Source organism: Rhipicephalus sanguineus, chromosome 3 (genome assembly GCF_013339695.2).
Source record: "Rhipicephalus sanguineus isolate Rsan-2018 chromosome 3, BIME_Rsan_1.4, whole genome shotgun sequence".
Classification (NCBI taxonomy): domain Eukaryota; kingdom Metazoa; phylum Arthropoda; class Arachnida; order Ixodida; family Ixodidae; genus Rhipicephalus; species Rhipicephalus sanguineus.
In genome coordinates, this window is record NC_051178.1 from 215494690 (window position 1) to 215517188 (window position 22499).

Below are 22499 nucleotides of genomic sequence, written 5' to 3' on the forward strand. Positions count from 1 at the left end.
AAACGCTTACCACAACAACATAAGAGAAAGCAGGTACTCGCCTGGAACATTCGTGATGACAAGATCCCATACCGCCAACAATGGCGTCACAATGGCACGGCTGAATCTCGACGTATCCATTTTCGACAGCGTACATACAGCCACTTTCGTTGAGAAGACGCATGGCTAACACACAACGTAGGGGCGACATCTTAGATCACACCACGCGCATATCAATCACAGCTGCACAACATATAAGTTAACACATCGCTGTACGCGAACGAAAACCAAACTATTCGCAATGCCCATAGACTGTCGCGCCGCCAAGCGGAATTCAGGAGCGTCCTCTCGAGGAGGGTTAGTAGACGACAAAATGGCAGCTCTACGCAGTCGCTCCCTTGTTCGGCTGTGCTAACCTCAGTGTTAACGCGTTGGCAAGGAAGGAACACTACGACTTGGCATGTTCCCTGCATCAGTGAACAAACCGGGCCCTCCGTGACACGAGAAATCTGATTCGTTCTTGCGAGGCGCGAAGTTTTCGTGAAAATACGTGGCGACTCGCGCTTTCAATGCTAGCCCACAGGGTACGCATACTATCAGCATCGCGAGGCTTTCTGTAGCCACGTAGGTTAGTTAAATGTTATCGTCTGACATATTCAGTTGAAGCTCACCCTGTTTTACTTGTATATAGCATTGGTCAGTGTTTCTTGTAGTGCGTGAATCCCATAACACAGTACGCGGGAGGTCGCGCCGGCTCGCGATGTGCTCTTGTAAAACTGAGCGATCTCAAGTTGTCGATACATTAAAATATGCCTCTATCCTTTGTCAGCAAAGCGCTGTTACTAATCGGGCGAGCGACGTTTCAATCATTCGAGGACGCGTCTGCTCCACGCCTTTCGTGTAGCGAACACTTTCCACGCCGTCCTTCGCCAGTGTGTTGGTTTCATAGCCAGCGCTGCGCCGCTTGTTTTTGTACGTTTGTTGATAGGTGGCAGCACACTGCAAGCGATTTGCTCGTTGACCGATCTGAGAGCGAAATGTTCTCCGCGCCTAGACGTTTCTGTAATTGTAAACGTGGTGTCGCGGAGTGGTCGAAGTTGTTCGGCGGAGGAAATACTTCAGATTGCTTTCAGCAGTGATGTTGAAAGAAACCATCTTGACGACGAGGATTTTTCACTGGACGTAGAAGACTGTGAAGGCACCGAGAGCGACAGCGACGGTGAACGATCAGCTGCGAACTCACGAGGAGCGAGTTGCACTTCACGTCCCCTCGTGCGTTAATGTTCTTTCACGCTCGTAAGTCACTTTGATTGTATTTAATGTATAATATCCTTGAGCGAGATCAAAATAAAAGCATAGTTCCTCTTGTGCATTGCATGTATCAATTATTGTGGATATTATGGAGCGCCGCATGCCGCCAACACGCTCGAGCTCGACCAGAGAAGCGAAATAGAGCGCTGGAACGTGCAGTCACAGCCACAATCCACGCCTCTCTGCTAACTTCTTCGACGTTGCGAAAAGAATACGTGTGCATTATTTTCGCTATTCGTGTTTCGATCGTGCTGATCGAGCCTGCAACATGCGAGTGAAGGGAATTGCACACGGCTAGAGTCTCAGCATGGCTGTGACACAAGCGCTACTGAATGGGAAGTTAAATGCTTGTGTTCTGTTGAAGACGTAACTCCGCGTTCCCGACTGCACAAGTAATGACGACGGCGTATTATGTTTGCAAACCATCACCACGTTAAACGTGCGGTCCCGTGCAGCAGCGATGGTGCTACTCGCTGCCGGCCTACTACTGCGGCAAATTCGTAAGGCAGGCTCGGTACAACGTATCTATAAACGTTGGCTCGGTACGTACTACCTTGGAGTGCCGTTCTGCTCATACGTCAATTTTAGTTCATGCAGTTTTGTGTAGCACGCACAGGATTTCGCAAAGCATCGTTATGCACGGTAACCGAGCTGAAATATAACCTTTCACGCCACAGCAAATAATTAGGTGGCGAGTACTTAGCACTTTCCATGGTTTGGGAAAGTAGTTTAGTCTCATATCCAATTCAGCACAGCTCATGACTTCATCCGGTGAAAGTGACACGGGCCGTACGTCCGCACGTACTATCTGTTCCTATGCTAACAAACGGATTGACCCTCCTCCTGGCGCCATCTTGAAAAGCACGGCGCGCCACCTATAGTTCGTGGGCATTGCGAATACCGCACGACGACGCACAGCCACAGCCAAGCGAGAACGGAGCACAGCGCGGCCGGCGCGGCTTCCAGGCTAAAAGCACCCCACGTGATTCTACGCGCTATCACGTGACTGCCGACTGTTTCCATCGCCAGGAGCGCTAGGAGCAAAGGAAGGAGCGCACACCCTTGGTTTCCGAGATGGAAGATGCGCTATCTCGGAGGCGATGGCATAGTTTGTAAGAATGGCAGACTGGGCGTGTTGGTTTAGCATATTTGAAGTGTAAGGCGCGGTAACGACGACGGACAGTACGCACACGCTTGTGACAGCGCGTCATGGGCATATAAACTGCGCTGTTTTCGAAGTAAACATTGTTGAAAGTGGCGCTCTGTGTGTGTACCTTACACTTCAAATACGATGTCATAGCGTGCGTAGTTCTCGCTCCCTCCCGCAGTTGCCGTAGTCTTCGTCTTTTCTCACCCTTGAGCAGTGGGATGGGAGTTGGCAGTGCGTGCGCCGTGCCGTGGATTCACCCATCATTGGGTTTACAGCATATGACTTGTACTTATTGTCATGCCGTAAGTTTTACGAGCATCCGCGGTCATGCACGCGCTGCGCTAAATCGGCGCAGCATGTGAGGCGACATGTATACATGCATGGAGTTCATGATGTCCTAGGAACTCTCTTATGCAAAGGTGAACGCAGGGAGGGGGGGGGGGTGCGACCGCTTTCTCAAATAATATGTAAGGGGGCGCCAATTCTGCCCCATACATTTACTCTGTCGAACCTCTCGCGTCATCTTTAATGCGCAGGGTTATGGCTGCGCATGCTCTTCGACAATAATGTCAACGGAGGACCTTCGATGGTGAATACGAAGCACAATTTACCTCCTACCTTTACCCCCGGTGGCCGTCGGGAGAAGCACGCCATCGCTTCATTTTCATTTTTGCATCCATGGCTCATCCATCGTTGATCTTGTTTTGTTCCTTTCGGACTCGACAAAGTGCAAAAGGGGGGGGGGTGTGCTGCAGTGAGACTTGCCCCTCCTCCCCTGATGGAGAAATCTGAGCACGCCTATGTTCTCATTTTCCTCGTTCGGTAGCGAGGTGCTAACATTATTGTTACTCATGTGTGTCCCCTTAAGGTGACATTGATTTCCTTCCGAGTTTTTGCTTACCTTTTCCAAGTGCTTCTGTGCGGAAATAACGTGGAGAAATTGTGCGGCCAGTTTTTGGCATCGTATATGGAACCGATAATGATTTACCTGCAGGTTTCCCTTGCATGGATGAGTGGTACGAATTCAGGTGTCGAAGTATTAGCTTCCGTAATGTTTACGTTAGGTGGCTAATTAGTACCACAAGGCAAGTGTCATTGCGTCCCATCTTGTTTAATAGACCTCAGTGAGGCCTCGGCTTACTCTAATGTTTGTGGACGAAATATCACAGATACATTTTCCACTGCACGTGCGTAAACAAGTGGGTCGGGAAACTTTATGCATCAGTGTGTAATGTATGCATATTTATGTATGTCAGAATTACGTGCTCTATGTTGTATACATTCCACATGTACAATTGTAATATATTAGCCTATATCTTGGTCTGTTCAAAGTAATTCTTTTTTTGTCCGTCTTATTGGCTAAGCGAACAATTATAGGTGTTCATACCGAAACTTGTAAAAAGTGTTCATGCCGGCGGGATGTTTTCTGTCCCACTTACATCTTTATACCCAGAAAGTCTTTGTAATGAATTCAACTTTTGTTGTAAATTGCTTCTACATTTGTATATGTGCCCTCGTATAAATGTTCATGCGGTTGATATGTATAGTGGAAAATATGAAACGGTAGGGCACACCTCGAGCCTGTGCAAAAAAAAAGTGTTTGCTGATTTTCTCGTACATTTTCTCGAGTCTTGTAGTATTTTGTGAAGCAATGATACTTCGTCATTTGTCTATGGTATGGTACGGTAAACTTTTTTGAGGTCCTGCAGGGCGTGTCTGAACACGCAGCGGGCCGCTCCCACGTAGGGACCGTATGTGAAAATAAAATATCACGAGAATTAACATTGTGCCAATGGCTCCACCATTTCCTTGTTTCCGTAATGTCACTGACATCGTAACCTTAGAAAAGGCAGTACAACAACAGACGCATTACGCAATGCACGCGATTTTAATATGCATGCATGGATGCAGCTTAGTGCTTCAGTGTGTACCCTTCACTTCTTCCATTAACACTCTTATGAAAGACATTAACACCCTTTTTCCGCGCACACCCTTCTGTTAGGGTGTTGTACAATGGAAAAAGGGTGTTGTGCAATGGAAAAAGGGTGTTAATGTCATTAACACCCTTTTTACACCCTTAAGGGTGTACAAATGTTAAGTGTGTATAGGGGGCCGCTCAAGATACTGACGAACGCTTGAAAGATGCCGCGGCGTCGCCCAAAAAGAGTTTTCTGTAGCGGGGAACAAATTACTGTGGCAGCACAGCCAAGCCTACGGAACTGGAGCATACACTTTCTTTACTACGCTTCTGCATGTAGTCCGCGAACGCTAACTTTGGTAGACTACGAAGCATAATAGAAAAAATAACAAGAAAAGAAATAGGTATTAAGTTCAAGATTGTATGCATTGTGAGTAAGAAAGCTTATCCCGTGGAGGATTTTTATTTTATTGCGACAACAATTATATTGATACTCTCGTCGGGTGTTTGCCGTCGCAGTAGTCTGTCATGTTCGGCATATGTATGTGTATATATATAAACGCATACACATAAATATTTCAAAATAAATATTTTCTGAAGCGCGCGCCCAGGGTTCGTACCTGTTCCCCCTCGCTCGGCTGCGCGCTGCGGTAAGGAACTTCACTCACAGATGTAGAGGGAGTACTGCAAGAGTAGAGCGACTGTATTACTCTCGCCAGAGTTCTTTAACGCCGTGGGGGAGTAGCAGAGAGTTAGCCGCGGAGCTTACTCTTTCCTTGAAGGCAGAGTAAAAGAGACCGCGAACTCTCTGCTACTCAGATAGAGTTCACAATCCACGGAACTCCCGCCCCGACGTAGCGTGAAAAGGGTTGGGAACTCCCTCCTAAGCAGACGGAGTACAAACTAGCGCGACCTTCTGGCCGACGCCGCACAGCGATATATAACTGTCTGTAAACCATAATCCTCCGAGTGTAGACGTCACAGATGTCACTTTAATGTGCAAGTAATAGGATAGCTTTCAGTAATAACAAAAGAAAGTGTTTGTGATCGTAAACCTTTGGTTCCTGAAACGCCAACAGAGGCATGCTTCGAAGCCTCGAACATCGGCAACTTCTAACGCATCGCCAACTTAGTTTACGACACAAACTAATTGCCATTGGAATAACGTAGACACTAAAGTATTATTGCAATAAAATAAAACTCTTTACGTGCAAACCACGCAAAGGAAGCTATCGTAGCAAATGCCGTCGTACTGCACTATAAGGACCACAAGGACTACAAGGATATGGAAAAACTGGACCATCTCCCTGAAGGGAACCCTTATGGAATGCGAAGCAGCAGCGTTGCGCACGGGTGGCGTCACGGGTTGAACGGCGCTAACGCGGGTGCTGCGGTGAGCGCTGGAAGATTCGTTTGAAGCGAAACTCGGTGTGGCGTTTACTGGTGTAAACGTTTGTTTGAAACGCAGACACGGGAGGCAAGCGGGCGTTGGAGCCGGCAGCTGCGGGCGCTCTGGCGGGTGAGGGAGAGAGTGACGTATGCGCGCACCTGCGAGGGAAGCGTGCGAGAGGAGTGTGACGTCAACGCCCAGCTGCGGCGTGACCTACTTGGCATCGCTCTAACACCTGCGCCGAGGAAAGCGCGTTGCCTCGCGTTTGTGCGGACGGAGGGACAGCGTTACACATGCTAGTCAAAGAGCTGCTTCGCATCTAAAAGAAACAGCCGCGAAAAAAAAAAAACGTCCGGCAGGAGGAATCGAACCTGCCCCCATCAGATTCTCAGCCGAGGTCTCTACCGCTACGCCACGCTCCTTTTTTTCTTTCTTTATTGTCTACGCCACGCTCCAACGCAACACTCTTGCCGTAAGAAGACTAGTCAAGACAGAGCTCACCGCTCGACTTCATCTTTACGGGTCACATACTGAAGATAGACGCGATCTTCCTTTTCAAATAAATTTCGCGTCTTCATAACACACAAAACGACTGCCGACCACGAATGAGATTGAATAACGTGTATTTTCTCGGGCAATCGATGATACATGAGTACAGCGGCCGTGTCAGTGTATTGATTTGCATCTCTATCGATAGGTGCAGCTATATATATAACCGATCGCCAAACACCAAATTAAACGTGCAAGAAAGTATGCCATCATGTTAGTTCAACAAGGCGTACTAATTGACAAGTCTGTGTCAGCGAAGTTCCGGCGAGTGCGCCCGGCGGCTTTCGGTGGCTGCCGGGGTGCGTTTGCTGAAAGCGGCGTCGTAACGATGCCCATCGCTTCTTGTACGAACACCATACGCAAGAAAAAATGGTTCATTCAGGTTAACCGATACTAAAGCTCTACTGTACACTCATTTTTACACGTCGGAATTGCGTATCCTTAAGCCCAGAAGCGCCGACAGCATGTACACACGTACTCAGCAGGTGCGCTAGGCCTACCTTCGCTGGGAGTCGTACGGGTCATATTAAGTGCGACCGATCTCGGCGCAAGTGGCTGACGAAGGTTGAAGAATGCGCATTTTATTGTCGAAAGCTTTTCACTGTTACATTAAAATGCAACCGAGGTTGAGCGAAAGTGCGAGAATCGCCAGAGATGCGTTTGCATTGTGGTTATGTTGACCGGCGTTGCTTTTCTGGCGTACATGCCGCGCCTGCCGCGGCACTGCATGTCCGATCGGACGCCAGATCGTAACGTCGAAACGTATTCATCAGCCAGCCCTGGTAAAAGATCGTCGCAAGTGTATTTGTAAGCACGTGGCTACAGCTCTCAAACTTGGGCATGAGCGGCTGTACGCCATTGAGCCGATATCATAGAGTCCCAGCTGATATTTGGAATTTACGAATGAAAACAGTGTTGAATATTATGCTGTCCTATAGTAAAAGGTCGATGTGCCAACAGTATCCCAATAGATCATTAGATATTTAAACGTGTTCTTTGTATATTTGCTGCGTAAATACGCACAGCAGAGCTGTTGCCACCGGCACTGGAAGGGGGGCGAAACACCATGGATATATATATACCGGTTACCGGGTGTATGGTTGTGTGCAGCGCCAGTAGTGCATATGTTCAGTGTTTCTGTGTTGTGTATGAATGAGTGTGCGGATGTGAGTTCTGTGTATGTGTGAGGTAAGCTTGTGAGGCATTTGAGCCAGGTTCACTGTTACATGGTAGAAAACGCACGACGGTTTTTCCCCCCTTTTTTTTAACGTTAGTCCTAGCAGCAATAGTGATTCTGCTCTTGGAGGTAGTTCATGCACTCTAGGCCAACCAGCATTGTAAAACTCTGCGAGGGAGTAGCGTATTTCCAGCCGAGAGTATATGTACTCCATTTCAAGAGCGTGGCTTTACTCTGGCGAGGGAGCTTGTTCACTCTCGTTCAGCCAGAGTACCAGAACTCTGTCGAGAGAGTGTGCCTACTCTGTGCAGCAGAGAGTTGCCAGCACTCCTGAAAAGGAAGTGAAATATGTGACAAGCGTTTACTCTCGCAAAGAGAGTTGCTAGCACTCTCTTGCCGCTGTGAGTGCGCAGCATACGTCCACCAGTATACCAACGGCGAGCTATTTATATACACCATTCACCACTGGCTATACGCAGATAGAGTGACCTAGAATAGGGGGAGTGTCCAAAGCGCCGGCTCCCTCGTGGGCCTTTTGCGGTGAACTGCCGCGCCACGCCGCTGCTGCGCCGGACCCGTGGGCTTTCCGCGCTCGTGAAGCGCGCGAAAAGCGAGGGGCGTCTGCTACGCGCTGTAGGCTTTTTAACGCGATAGCGTTAGAGAGCTCGTGTCGCAGAAATTCCGCTGTCGGCGTCGCTTGTGAGCAAAATATCGTCCGTGACCGAAAAAATCTGGAAACATGCAATTAAAATAAACAATTAAAAAAAAGTCACAGTTTCGCCGCAAGGCCGAAGCAATGAATGCGATAGCAAGAAACTAATGCTATATGAAGTGACGCTCGCCAATGGATACTCTCAGTTTGAACAGCGCTCCTGTTGCAAAGGCGGCCGAAGCAGCGAAGGAAACTAGCGTGCTTCAAGTGTCGAGCTGTGACACTTGATAGTTCGCGCTCATCTTCTGTTTGTTCGTTTAGCGGCGTCCCTTGAGCTCGAGTGGCTTTCGTACGCTCCGTAACATGAGCGCGGACATCACGGTGAAAGCGTGAAACATCCCTCTTCCCCTCAGCACGAGAAAACCGCGCGAGCAGACAGCGGAAGGGCAAGGTTCTCCCTGAAGAAGCGAGCGAGCTCGCCGACGACTTTTAAATGCGCCTGTCGCGCTCCTAACGCCATCTCGCTGGTAATGAAGAAACGCTTATAAGCGCAGCCGTCTCTGAGTCCGTCCAGCGGTAAGGGGTGTGTATATAACGCTCGCCGTTACCTACGTGGAGGATCTGCGTTTCGTGGCGTAGTGGCTAGTGCCACTCGCTGCGGAGCAAGAGGTCCCTGGTTCGATTCCGCGATTCGGAAGCATTTTACAGCGAAAGCTGTTATGAGATCATTTCACCGGCCGTTTTTGGCGCCGTAGTTGTCCGCCGCCGCCGCCGCCGCCGGTGTCCGTAACCAGTATCGCTCGAAATAAGAAAAAAAACTAAAGAAAAAAATTCCAGGATGGAACGAGGTTCGAACCTGGGCCCTCTGCGTGGGAGCCCAGTATTCAACCTCTGAGCCATGCCGGTGCTTGAAACTGCTTTGCAAAAAGGTCCTATACAGGCTTCATGTCGGGAAGGAACCACATTAGCATATGCAATATAGCGTGGTAGAAGAGTAAAATAAGCATCAAGCGTCGCACAACGCGAATTCTGTAAGCAGGCATCACACAATGCGAATTGCGCAACGAGTCGGTGTTGAATGCTTCCAACCCATTACATGGGCTCTGCCATATTTCTTCGTCGTCATCAGGCACAGCATCAACAAAGTGCGCATAATGCCTTACATGTGTTTAGCAGGTACCACGGCTCTCCGTAGAATGACGAAAAATGGCACAGTGCCTGCTGCCCTACTTCTCAAAAACTACAATGATTTATAGCGTAGTGGGTTCCTCGCAAGTCCACTTGTATTTGTTTCCAAGGAAGCCCATAAGCGCATGATCCATTTACTCGGGGTCTCAATAAAATTACAATGATTTAGAGCGTAGTGGGTTCCTCGCAAGTGCACTTGTATTGGTTGCCAAGGAAGCCCATAAGCGCATGATCCATTTCCTCGGGGTCTCAGAAAGGTCTTCGCCCCCCCCCCCGTCTCTCTCCCACGTCAACGTATGTTATACAGCATGACGGGAGAGGGAAATAGCGACCGGGCGTCACCCAATGCAACTTGCATAACTGGTGGGCCGTTTAAAGCTTCCAACCCATTACAAAGGGCTGAGCCATAATTCTTCATCGTCATCAGTCGTCGCGTCAACAAAGTGCACATAATGCCTTACAGACGTGTAGCTGGTGCCTCGCTTCTCCGCAGAATGACGAATAATGTCTCAGTAGGTGCTTCCCAACTTCACAAAAATTGTGATTTATGGTGTAGTGGGTATATATTCTAGTGTACTTCTATTGTAGCCCCAAGAGAGCTTACAACAGGATCTAGAAACGCCGCTCTTCCAGCTTTCGCTGTGACTGTGCTGCGATTTCAGCGCAGGCCTGGCGTTTTTTCTGAATTATTTTTCTTCGGGGCTTTTATATATATATACATACTTATACATATACGGTGCATGACGGCGGCGACGGCGACGTCGACGGCAAAATCCAGCCGAGACTGTCCATATAATTGCTATCGCAATGAAAATCACAGCATATCCACGGAGTGAATGATGATGAGTGGACGAAGCTGCGGAGGTTCATCGGTAAACCGTGAATCTTCCGTGAATTCTGCCCAGTACATCATCACCGACGTGAGATCGGGCGCGTTTATACTAAAGGTTCGATGAGTTATGACGACTTGCAGCTCACTTTAATTTTACATGTACGCTGTGAATTTTCATTGTTTAGAAAACCATTGCTTTAGAAAACATCTGGCGTCTTTTGTTAAGCAGCTGGCGTCTTTTCGTTTTGCTTTAGGAACATCTGGCGTTCTTTCGTTTTGCTTTTAGAAAACATCTGGCGTTTTTCGTTGGTTTATTTCATCAATCAACGGCGTTTTGAACAAAATTTTTAATGTTTAATGACGCACAGGAGAAATCTCACCAGGCACTACCTTGGAGGTAAACAATGGCTGCTATTGGGAATGAGAGAGAGAAGTCGCTTTTAGCTAACACTTACACTTCTACTGCTACTAACGTTTCCTACTGGAACATGCCAATGGCTGCTAATGGGGAATGAGAGACAGAAGAATTCGGCTTTTAGTTAACGCGCACGCTGCGAATTTTTTATTGTTCAACAATACACAGGAAAAATCTCCCACCGGCACCACCTTGGAGGTCAAGATCTGGTACTAGCGTTACGACTGGTTACGCACTACGACTACGACAACTACGAGGGACGAACGGGTGCCGCCTTAAGGAGCTTCGCCCCTAAAATCTTCGGTCTCATTGAGGATTGAACCCGGGCCCTTTGCGTAGCAAGAATGTGTCCTACCACAAAACCACGATGTTACATGCAACTGCTTCGGGAAAAAGCACTACATAAATGCCATGTAGTGGAAGGAGTCTCCGTAACGCATTTTGTTCGACAGCTGTCACCAGGAAAATGAGCCCATTCGGCGATTTGTAGGCGCATTGGCGAGGCCATCAAACTATCTGAAATAAATAGTCAACTTCGCGCCAAAATCACATTCACACAGAAGAAGAAGCACAAGACAGTACGAGCGCTCATGTTTGTTCTTCTGTGTTTCTTCTTCTGTGGGAATGTGATTTTGGCGCGAAGTTGACTATTTAATTCAGACATGTACCAACTAGCCCGACAGCGAGTTCTACTAGAGTATATTTCTTCTACAGAGGGCTCTTCTTCCTTTTGTGTTCCTGCTGCCTTTCATGAGCGCCCGTCCTGTCTTGTGTTTCTTCTTCTGTGTGAATGTGATTTTGGCGTGAATTTGACTATTTAATTCAGACATGTACCAACTAGCCCGACAGCGAGTTCTACTAGAGTATATTTCTTCTACAGAGGGCTCTTCTTCCTTTTGTGTTCCTGCTGCCTTTCATGAGCGCCCGTCCTGTCTTGTGTTTCTTCTTCTGTGTGAATGTGATTTTGGCGCGAAGTTGACTATTTAATTCAGACATGTACCAACTAGCCCGACAGCGAGTTCTACTAGAGTATATTTCTTCTACAGAGGGCTCTTCTTCCTTTTGTGTTCCTGCTGCCTTTCATGAGCGCCCGTCCTGTCTTGTGTTTCTTCTTCTGTGTGAATGTGATTTTGGCGCGAAGTTGACTATTTAATTCAGACATGTACCAACTAGCCCGACAGCGAGTTCTACTAGAGTATATTTCTTCTACAGAGGGCTCTTCTTCCTTTTGTGTTCCTGCTGCATTTCATGAGCGCCCGTCCTGTCTTGTGTTTCTTCTTCTGTGTGAATGTGATTTTGGCGCGAAGTTGACTATTTAATTCAGACATGTACCAACTAGCCCGACAGCGAGTTCTACTAGAGTATATTTCTTCTACAGAGGGCTCTTCTTCCTTTTGTGTTCCTGCTGCCTTTCATGAGCGCCCGTCCTGTCTTGTGTTTCTTCTTCTGTGTGAATGTGATTTTGGCGCGAAGTTGACTATTTAATTCAGACATGTACCAACTAGCCCGACAGCGAGTTCTACTAGAGTATATTTCTTCTACAGAGGGCTCTTCTTCCTTTTGTGTTCCTGCTGCCTTTCATGAGCGCCCGTCCTGTCTTGTGTTTCTTCTTCTGTGTGAATGTGATTTTGGCGCGAAGTTGACTATTTAATTCAGACATGTACCAACTAGCACGACAGCGAGTTCTACTAGAGTATATTTCTTCTACAGAGGGCTCTTCTTCCTATTGTGTTCCTGCTGCCTTTCATGAGCGCCCGTCCTGTCTTGTGTTTCTCCTTCTGTGTGAATGTGATTTTGGCGCGAAGTTGACTATTTAATTCAGACATGTACCAACTAGCCCGACAGCGAGTTCTACTAGAGTATATTTCTTCTACAGAGGGCTCTTCTTCCTTTTGTGTTCCTGCTGCCTTTCATGAGCGCCCGTCCTGTCTTGTGTTTCTTCTTCTGTGTGAATGTGATTTTGGCGCGAAGTTGACTATTTAATTCAGACATGTACCAACTAGCCCGACAGCGAGTTCTACTAGAGTATATTTCTTCTACAGAGGGCTCTTCTTCCTTTTGTGTTCCTGCTGCCTTTCATGAGCGCCCGTCCTGTCTTGTGTTTCTTCTTCTGTGTGAATGTGATTTTGGCGCGAAGTTGACTATTTAATTCAGACATGTACCAACTAGCCCGACAGCGAGTTCTACTAGAGTATATTTCTTCTACAGAGGGCTCTTCTTCCTTTTGTGTTCCTGCTGCCTTTCATGAGCGCCCGTCCTGTCTTGTGTTTCTTCTTCTGTGTGAATGTGATTTTGGCGCGAAGTTGACTATTTAATTCAGACATGTACCAACTAGCCCGACAGCGAATTCTACTAGAGTATATTTCTTCTACAGAGGGCTCTTCTTCCTTTTTTGTTCCTGCTGCATTTCATGAGCGCCCGTCCTGTCTTGTGTTTCTTCTTCTGTGTGAATGTGATTTTGGCGCGAAGTTGACTATTTAATTCAGACATGTACCAACTAGCCCGACAGCGAGTTCTACTAGAGTATATTTCTTCTACAGAGGGCTCTTCTTCCTTTTGTGTTCCTGCTGCCTTTCATGAGCGCCCGTCCTGTCTTGCGTTTCTTCTTCTGTGTGAATGTGATTTTGGCGCGAAGTTGACTATTTAATTCAGACATGTACCAACTAGCCCGACAGCGAATTCTACTAGAGTATATTTCTTCTACAGAGGGCTCTTCTTCCTTTTGTGTTCCTGCTGCATTTCATGAGCGCCCGTCCTGTCTTGTGTTTCTTCTTCTGTGGGAATGTGATTTTGGCGCGAAGTTGACTATTTAATTCAGACATGTACCAACTAGCCCGACAGCGAGTTCTACTAGAGTATATTTCTTCTACAGAGGGCTCTTCTTCCTTTTGTGTTCCTGCTGCCTTTCATGAGCGCCCGTCCTGTCTTGTGTTTCTTCTTCTGTGTGAATGTGATTTTGGCGCGAAGTTGACTATTTAATTCAGACATGTACCAACTAGCCCGACAGCGAGTTCTACTAGAGTATATTTCTTCTACAGAGGGCTCTTCTTCCTTTTGTGTTCCTGCTGCCTTTCATGAGCGCCCGTCCTGTCTTGTGTTTCTTCTTCTGTGTGAATGTGATTTTGGCGCGAAGTTGACTATTTAATTCAGACATGTACCAACTAGCCCGACAGCGAGTTCTACTAGAGTATATTTCTTCTACAGAGGGCTCTTCTTCCTTTTGTGTTCCTGCTGCCTTTCATGAGCGCCCGTCCTGTCTTGTGTTTCTTCTTCTGTGTGAATGTGATTTTGGCGCGAAGTTGACTATTTAATTCAGACATGTACCAACTAGCCCGACAGCGAATTCTACTAGAGTATATTTCTTCTACAGAGGGCTCTTCTTCCTTTTGTGTTCCTGCTGCATTTCATGAGCGCCCGTCCTGTCTTGTGTTTCTTCTTCTGTGTGAATGTGATTTTGGCGCGAAGTTGACTATTTAATTCAGACATGTACCAACTAGCCCGACAGCGAGTTCTACTAGAGTATATTTCTTCTACAGAGGGCTCTTCTTCCTTTTGTGTTCCTGCTGCCTTTCATGAGCGCCCGTCCTGTCTTGTGTTTCTTCTTCTGTGTGAATGTGATTTTGGCGCGAAGTTGACTATTTAATTCAGACATGTACCAACTAGCCCGACAGCGAATTCTACTAGAGTATATTTCTTCTACAGAGGGCTCTTCTTCCTTTTGTGTTCCTGCTGCATTTCATGAGCGCCCGTCCTGTCTTGTGTTTCTTCTTCTGTGGGAATGTGATTTTGGCGCGAAGTTGACTATTTAATTCAGACATGTACCAACTAGCCCGACAGCGAGTTCTACTAGAGTATATTTCTTCTACAGAGGGCTCTTCTTCCTTTTGTGTTCCTGCTGCCTTTCATGAGCGCCCGTCCTGTCTTGTGTTTCTTCTTCTGTGTGAATGTGATTTTGGCGCGAAGTTGACTATTTAATTCAGACATGTACCAACTAGCCCGACAGCGAATTCTACTAGAGTATATTTCTTCTACAGAGGGCTCTTCTTCCTTTTGTGTTCCTGCTGCATTTCATGAGCGCCCGTCCTGTCTTGTGTTTCTTCTTCTGTGTGAATGTGATTTTGGCGCGAAGTTGACTATTTAATTCAGACATGTACCAACTAGCCCGACAGCGAATTCTACTAGAGTATATTTCTTCTCCAGAGGGCTCTTCTTCCTTTTGTGTTCCTGCTGCATTTCATGAGCGCCCGTCCTGTCTTGTGTTTCTTCTTCTGTGTGAATGTGATTTTGGCGCGAAGTTGACTATTTAATTCAGACATGTACCAACTAGCCCGACAGCGAATTCTACTAGAGTATATTTCTTCTACAGAGGGCTCTTCTTCCTTTTGTGTTCCTGCTGCATTTCATGAGCGCCCGTCCTGTCTTGTGTTTCTTCTTCTGTGTGAATGTGATTTTGGCGCGAAGTTGACTATTTAATTCAGACATGTACCAACTAGCCCGACAGCGAGTTCTACCATCAAACTATGTTTGTTGCGCGACGCCATGCTTCGAAAAAGCCGGTATAGTACAGCCATCGCCGCTAAAAACACAACTTACAAACAGCTCCAAGAATAGACAACTATGTCCATCTAGCGGAAAACATATTAAAAAACAGCAAACATTAGATAATGTGCTGCCATCTGTGAGACATTGTGACATTCTGTTGTCTCGACAATGGCCTTCGATATGGCAAGCGCGCGGAGAGCCGCGCGCCTGCTATCTCGGAGGCCATGTCTCGACTACTGCAGAGCCTGTATGGTTCCGCCATAGAGTTAATATACTGACTCTAGAGGAAAAGCTGGGCCGCGAGACCTATAACCACAAGAACGCTGACATCTTGGAACGTGGTCATTCTTGCCATCACATATCAATCCTAAAGAAGCATCTGCACAATTAAAAACTTGAGGATATTGTTTTGTGTTTATTTTGAATACTTCTACGAAAGAATACGACGACTATTTATGCAATTTACTGCGCGCGGAAAGGAGCGTTTGCAGGCTGGTTAACTAGATGGCACCACCATATCAACACTCGCGAGCGCTCGTACGCGAGTGTGTGCTTGCGGCCGATTGCGCCGGTTTGCGCGTCGTGTTAAAGCCCCTGAAACTTCGTTCGCGTCGTGTATCTCGTAGTTGTCATAGTGTCCCGTTGTGTGCGTTTTCTGTCGCCGCATACCACTCGGCTTCATGTGACAGCCCTTTTTTTCTTTCAAGCTGAAAATTTCGTGCAAACCAGGACGGACGGCAAAGAAGAGATGGGACAAGCCCTTAAAGTTATGTACGAACTAGTCGCAACCGGTTTTTTTTAGACTTTTTAACGGCGATAAAGCTTCGTGGGCCGTGTAACTGTAGTTTCGATTGAAGCTTTCGGGAGATGTCTCACTCACATTCGCCGCTCCATGCTGCAATCGACATTTTTCTGCTTTACGGCTCTCTGCGCTGAAGTACGGCAGCAATGAGCTGAAAAAGAACGTGGATACAGGTGTCTCGCCATTGCAAGTCGAATCAGCGCGCGACCACGGCCTACGGACCTTGCTTCGAGCTGCGAATCTGTCGAGTGACCTTTGTGCCAGCGAACGGAGAAACTTTGGTAGGGAGTGCCTAGTAAAAACCATGCACAAACAGGTGGAAATTTTAACTGTTAGCAACCGGACCAGCTGCACAGACAACCGTACACTAACACACGGCTTCACGCATCAAAGCACAGCTGATGTTCTCTGAACAGCGCGTAGCTGGCTTAGGTTGGTAGATTAAAACTGATTACTGCCGTCAAATATAGCGAGCGTCTCAGGGTCTGGCAACGCTGGCAACGATCGTTTTGTTCCATCATGGCGGAAGCCATGCGGTTATAGGTTTCAATGCATGGGCCCTATGGGGAGCTTTTCCTCTAGTGTCAGTATATTAACTCTATGGGTTCCGCCGTTCTAGCACAGGGAAGTGGCGACACTGCACAGTTTGCTCATCTATGAGTGCCGGCGAGACATTCATGTCAAATAGTCACTCTCATGTCAGGGTTGTCTTGGCGACGCTGACGCTTGGCCTCCGCTTCTCGAGCTCGAGGTTCTGCGTCGCTTGGGCGTCGTTGACGCCTGTGATCGGCTTCCCGCGCTCGTAGTTGGGGATTCCATATCACGGCGACGACGCTTCATTTAAGCTTCCCTGGCTCTCAGCAAGACATCTTCATGGCGTTGTTGGTGTTTGACCTCCGCTTTCCTGGCCTGACCACGTCGCGCGCGCGCGCGCGCGTGTGTCTGTGTGCACGTGCGTGTGTGTGTAACAACACACATTAATAAGTATGCACTTAGTGGTTCAAGTGCGCCCTAGGGGCCGGATTTCGCTATCGCGTTCAACTCTTAAAGGCGAAGCTTAAGGCCCCCCCCCCCAATTTTTTGCGCTGAGTTTCCACACAGGGCACTTGAAGTCTACTTAACCTTTATATAGCGGTGCGGAATGGCACTTATCCATCTTTAAGCGTTGTGTTAGTGCTGGGGCAACAACAGAACGCAAAAAATCATGTGTCAAGCGGCATCAGCGTGGTCTAGTTCCGTTGACAGAGTTCGAGAACGTTGGTGCGTGCGTAAAAACGCGCAAAACGAACATGCACAATGAAAGAACGAAAATAACTTATTCGCACGGGTAATCGGGCAATAGCATCAGGCATGCAAGAATTAAGAGTAATAAAAAAAAGTTAATTACACGCGCAGGAAGCTGAAATACTTACGCGCAGTGACCGCTTCATACTACAAGCTTTTTACTCTATGGTGGCCAGTGGTTTGCTAGCCATATGCACACCACTTCATTCGACAGTTTGTTAGCCTCCCCTACTTATTTATTTGATTTGCATACATAGATACGCAAGGTCCCAGAGAAAAGAGGGAGAGAGCAAGCTGGCAACTGCCACCTAGAGGGGCACAACGCCTGCCTGCTCTTTCGGGAGGAGGGAATTAATAATATGTGGGGTTTAACGTCCCAAAACCACGATATGATTATGAGAGACGCCGTAGTGGAGGGCTCCGGAAATTTCGACCACCTGGGGTTCTTTAACGTGCACCTAAATATAAGTACACGGGCCTCAAACATTTCCGCCTCCATCGAAAATGCAGCCGCCGCGGCGGGAATTCCATCCCGCGACTGTCGGGTCAGCAGTCGAGTGCCATAACCACTAGACCACCGTGGCGGGGCCGGTAGGAGGGAAGAGAAAAAGGAAAGAAAATAGGAAAGTAAATAAAACAATAATGACAAAGACTTGGACAAAAATAGGTAAACACACACACACACTTTATTATGGACAAAGCACACCGGGAAGACGTAAGGGAAACAAAAGAAAGAGCAGAGACGGCCATACGACCGCAATGCTGTTAGCTTATTTTTGCTTCTCAGGTAGCGTACAACAAGGCTCACCGTGCGCAAACATATGAAAGAAAAGATGCCACGTAAACAAACCTTATTCCACAAGTTTTCGCATACGAAGTGTAATATAGAAAATGATTTACAATTATCCAGATATCATGAAATAAAGTTACAAATACCCCCATTCTGGCTACAACTTAAATAGCTGCCTGAACGAAAATACTGTAACAAATTTACAAATATGAAAGTGCAATATCTCAATTACTTCAGAAAATTGTTCAGATACAGAGATCTCTTATGCACCTAGCCTGAACAAAATGCAACGCGCGATAATATATACATATATATATATATATATATATATATATATATATATATATATATATATAGAAAGAGAGAGAGAGATGTTTCGGAGCCAGCTGTGGTCACTCATGCGTCGGCGGTATTGTTTCTATCTACAGGGATCACTGAACGTCATTATGAAACGTTCGCATTCTCAACTTCAGATGTTTTCACGGTTCTCGGAGGTTAGCGTTCGCCCGGTTCAGAGACTCCAACAAGATGTGGACGAGGAATTACATAAAATACAATGGTTTCCACGGCAATTGAGTGCGCGTCAACAGGGCACCCTACCGCAATTTTCCGCTTTTCCCTGATGAGCTCAGTATAGCGTCCACCACGCTTTCGTGCTGAAGCTCCGGAGTACTTCAACTGCGTGTCTGGTCATCTCTTTAATAAACATAAAGAGATGACCAGACGGGTAAAGCAAGCCCCTTTTGGCCCGCAGACGCGTGCAATGAGCTGCTCTGAGCTGAGAATCACGTTTATTTTCGGGCGATCGCTCGTAACATGAAGTGAGACATACACGATGTCGGGCTGTTATCATTTCATTTACTTTGGTTTGTCTTGTTTTTTTTTTAAGGCAGAATCCTTAGATGCCTTGGAATTCATCGAGAGCAAAGCTTTGGCTACCTTCGAGCACCCTCCAAAGATTTTTCTTCGGTACGCAGACGACTGCTTCTGCGCAATCCACAACTCAGAAGTGCAACCTTTCTGGACCACCTGAACTCTATTGAACGGTCCATTGAATTCACGGTAGACGAAGAGAGCAACGGACGAATTGCCTTCCTCGACGTCCTTGTTCAGCACTTTTCCGGCGGTTGTTCTACAACGGTGTATAGAAAGCCCACACATTCGGGCAGGTACCTCAGCTTTGCCTCGGCGCATCCCATAGGCCACAAACGTTCTGTGGTGGCATCCTTCGTCCAGCGTGCGCTCCGTCCAGTGCTGGGCAGTATCGAAGATACATGTATCTTAGATACTATCTTAGATACTCTATGGGTATCTTGTATCTGTATCGCGGTATCTGTATCTGTATCGGTATTTCGATACCTTCAATAATGTATCGTGTATCTTAAGATACAAGATACTCCTATCGCAACATCACCGTGCGAAACAATTATCGCTGGCTGAACTCCGCTTCTGAAGCTGGTACTGGCGCCACTAAGCTACCTGAATAAAACTAAGGGCAGCGACATAAATTTATCTTTCTGCCAGAGTCCTCTAGTGAGGGCAGGTGATGAGGTCTGCGCGTCCCTATTAGAGGAACAGAGTCAAGTGGCAGCGCTCGCGCAGTCTCGACACAAACACGTGCGCGAACGTCTACGCCCAGCCCACGTATTTCTTTACTCGATTTTTTTTTCGTTTAATTTGTGTCAGTTCCATGACTCTTTCTCTTAGCCACAGTCATGCGCCGCGCACTCCAATGAGCGCAGTGTCTGTCACGGAAATTCTTATGCCGCTTTCGTGTCCTTATTGAAGATACTCTTGCGTGGTGCTTCGTTACGAAATATGAAGAACGCAAGAACGGAGTTGCTTCGCGTCTCATGGCTTTCACACACCAGCGACTTGGAGGACTTCGTGGATGTAAGTTTGCCTTACATACGATGACATTGGCTTATATGCATTTAATGTTCTAAGAACTAAAGCTCCACCGATATCGATGCTCGATCTATTAGAACAAGCCTTTACCTAGCAAAAGATATCTCGGTGTACCGTATCTTTTTCTTCCTGCTATCTTTTTTCAAAGAGTTTTTGAAAATCATAATTTGATTGTTAGCACAAGCGCTTTCTTATCTGCGCTTCTTTTGGATATGATACGTTAGCTAGGTCTGTATTGTTTTTTCCGCTGTTGTCGCTGCAATATCTGTTTTGCAAAGGGCTGCCAAAAGAAGCTCTCTGCTTTGTTGCTTTTTTGAAATGTCTGCGTTATATTTGTTACGGTTTACACATTTATACTTCACTTGTATTTACTGTTCTGCCAAGGAGATTTCGAAAACAAATATATAGTTATGTGGGCGTGCCTTGAGTATACAGTAATAATAATATTTGAGGTTTAACGTCCCCAAACCACGTTATGATTATGAAATACGCCACAAGGTCTTGTGTAGTCATTTAACATGGACGTTAGTCGTCAGGATGGAGATGAACCACCAATCATAAAAGTAGGTGCATCCACGTTAAACGGTGCTATAGCTGCCATACATCAATATGCATTGTGCAAACTCTCTTATATCAATGTACAGTAAACATTCAGTTACTTCTGTAAGGGCACGCTATACTTATGTGTTATTCTGATTCCTATGACGGAGGGATCAACCATCTTTTTTCCAATTGTTCTGTTAAAATTAGGCGCTGGACGCGAGTAGTCTAGTTTAATGGGGAGCTTATTTGCGCGAGCTGCATGCAGTGATAACCTTGGAAGGTTTGGTCCCTGATGTATGAAAGACGACGCGTTCCGCCGATGATCAGATTACCGACGACCGACGAATGTGATCGCCGCTATCACCGTGCAGCGTGCTTTGTTTGTACTTTCAGTTACTTAGTTTTCTTGGCGCAAGTTAGCTCAGTAAAGAGTTTCGTTTCTACAGTTTGACTGTCACCTTCATATTCTACACTATACCACGTGACAATAGAATACGTCTGAGACGTTTCCTGGTTGCACATGTTCTTTCGTCGAAGAAAAATTGTTCCAAAATTGCACGTTAGTGAGTATAATTATAACGAACGCTTTACAGTAGAAGGTACGTAGAGTATGAACAGCCATTTCTGTTTTATGTCTTCTACGTATACACTATGCGTCATAAAAAATGTCTCTACCAGCTTTGTTGCTGCTGTACACCTGTCCGGGGATCCAGAATCGCGTAGCGGTGGCTTACGAACAAGGTAAATGTGCAATTTGCACCGTTGAGACAAGGCTTCTTATTGAAGTTCTTGTGATTAGATGGCAACCCGCTAGCTGGTCGGCAAGCTGAGCAGCAACTCCCATCCATTACAAAAAAAAACAAGCAAGAACCGCTGTCAGCGAAGTTTATAAAGAGGTGTTCTGTTAAGGAGCTTAAACAAACTCCAGTAAGTTATATCGGAATTGAGCTAATGTGCTTTGAGCAAGAAGGACAAGACTTTTAAGATACTAACAGACATTTCGTTCAAATGAAACATGGTTGGTCACAGTTAATAAATTTAAAGCAGACATTTTTGCGCATTGGCGTTTGCTGCTACATTATATGGATCTATAATAATAATTTGCGAATGTATCGAAGTATCTTAATATACAATCGGCAAGTATCGTATCGGATACAATTATTGCGGTAGTATCTTGTATCTGTATCTCAAATACTTTTTGCCTGAGTATCTTGTATCGTATCGCGATACAATTTCAAAGTATCTTTGCCCAGCCCTGGCTCCGTCTTTGCTCAGACGATTCAGCGCGAAGGCGGGAATATGCTAAAGTAAAACACGACCTCACAGGCAACGGCTACCCTCGCCAACTACTACGTCAGCAGGAACACCGCTCCAGAGAACCTCCTGGAAACAAACCAAGCGATCGCAAGAAAACTGCACCCATTCCATATGCTCCCGGGGTAAGCGAAACCCTTGCAAGAATTTTCAAGAGCTATGACGTGCAAGTCGCGCACGTGCCCTCGCACAAATTAAGAAGCCAGCTGGTCCGCGTTAAAGATCCATTGGAACGTGAACGCTACCCTGGAGTGGTATACAAGATACCATGTCAAGACTGCCGCGCATCATACATAGGAGAATCAGGCAACTTCAAACGGCGTACCAAGCGGCACCATAATGACGTAGCTAAGGGACATGCTGCCGCCAACGCACTAGCTGAACATCATCTTAACACGGGTCACAACATTGATTGGAATTCAGCGATTGTCATCGGCACTGAAAAATCACTGTCATCCCGCTTTCTTTTGGAATCATTATTATTCCAGTCCACGCCTCATACACTTCATCGGACATGTGGAAATCTACCCGATACTTACACCAGATCATTACGCCACTTATTATGCATATAAAGGCACGGCCCAACTTACGCTTGTTTGTGAACAAGAGACCCCTAGTGGTCTCGAAACGTCATAAATTCCTTTTTTCGTTGCAACTTTGGCGAGTGTTTGTTTATTCGCAAGAAAAGAAATAGATGCCTCACCAAACACGAAAATTGGCCGTCGGCGTCCCGCGTCGCCAACACGAGTGATTCA

The 22499-nt window shown here is 46.6% G+C and overlaps 1 protein-coding gene across 1 annotated transcript in view; it reads left to right on the forward strand.

Annotated features, from left to right (window-relative positions):
* LOC119388279 (uncharacterized) overlaps positions 1–22499 on the forward strand; it is a 406814-nt gene that overhangs the window by 37892 nt on the left and 346423 nt on the right. The gene's annotated exons all lie outside the window — the stretch shown is intronic.